The sequence below is a fragment of the Frankliniella occidentalis genome, unplaced genomic scaffold (assembly GCF_000697945.3).
Source record: "Frankliniella occidentalis isolate FOCC.00 unplaced genomic scaffold, Focc_3.1 Scaffold418, whole genome shotgun sequence".
Classification (NCBI taxonomy): domain Eukaryota; kingdom Metazoa; phylum Arthropoda; class Insecta; order Thysanoptera; family Thripidae; genus Frankliniella; species Frankliniella occidentalis.
The window spans coordinates 114,988-115,952 of NW_026267539.1; positions in this window are offsets into that span (position 1 = coordinate 114,988).

The window sequence follows — 965 nt, forward strand, 5'->3', positions numbered from 1 at the left end:
AGGCCCGACCATCGCCGCCGGCAGGCCAAGCAGGCCCGGCCCCTGCCGAACGGAGTTGCCGGCGCAGCGAAGCGAAGCTGGCAACTTCGTATGGCGGAAGGGCGGGCCTGCTTGTTTTACCTTGAAATATAAGCGCACTATTTGTAGCATTTAGAAAGTCATCACTACAATAAAATGAGAAAACACAAAGACAAATCAAACAACTTACCGAGGATGGCACAAATACTTTCTCCATAGTAAAATACAATGCCAAATATGCAAATTTTTCAAAAAAAAAGTAATCAAAATCGGTTGAGTAATGCCTTTCCCAAAGCAAAAACTTTTACTTCAGACGTGATTTACGCTCGTACTACGTAAATATTGGGTTCTCAACGATTCCTTAATCCATATACCAGCTCGAATCACTGTCCAGTTTGTTTAAAAAGCACGTAACCTTTACATTTGAGAATTTTGGCACACTAACGACTAAAGCTCAGCCATTACGGGCTGCTGCACGTACTCCTACGTATGAGTTGTTTATGTTGTGAGTTGTGCGAATAACTGGCGCGACCTTATTTACACAAATTGTGGAGATTGACGTAAAACCGTTATTCGCGCGACACTAATTTTTCTCGTTGTGCGAATAAGTGACTCTACAATTTTCGCACAATATTGTGCGCATATAATCAGCCGCTTACACTGCTATCATCCATAAGAAACCATCTACCATTATAGAAACAGCAGGGACAATATCATCAAACAGTAATTATATAACTAGATTCCTAACACTATAAAGAAACACAAGATAGATTTGTACATAGTATCCTTTGGGAGTATGCTGCATAGTGTCCATTGCTAATTAAATGACCCTTATGGTTTGTCACAGCAACAAGGTCATATTTCATGTTGCTCTGAAGGTCCTTCACACAATACGGCTCCATGTTCAAAGTTGGACTAAACTGAACCGTTGTATCTAACTTACCACC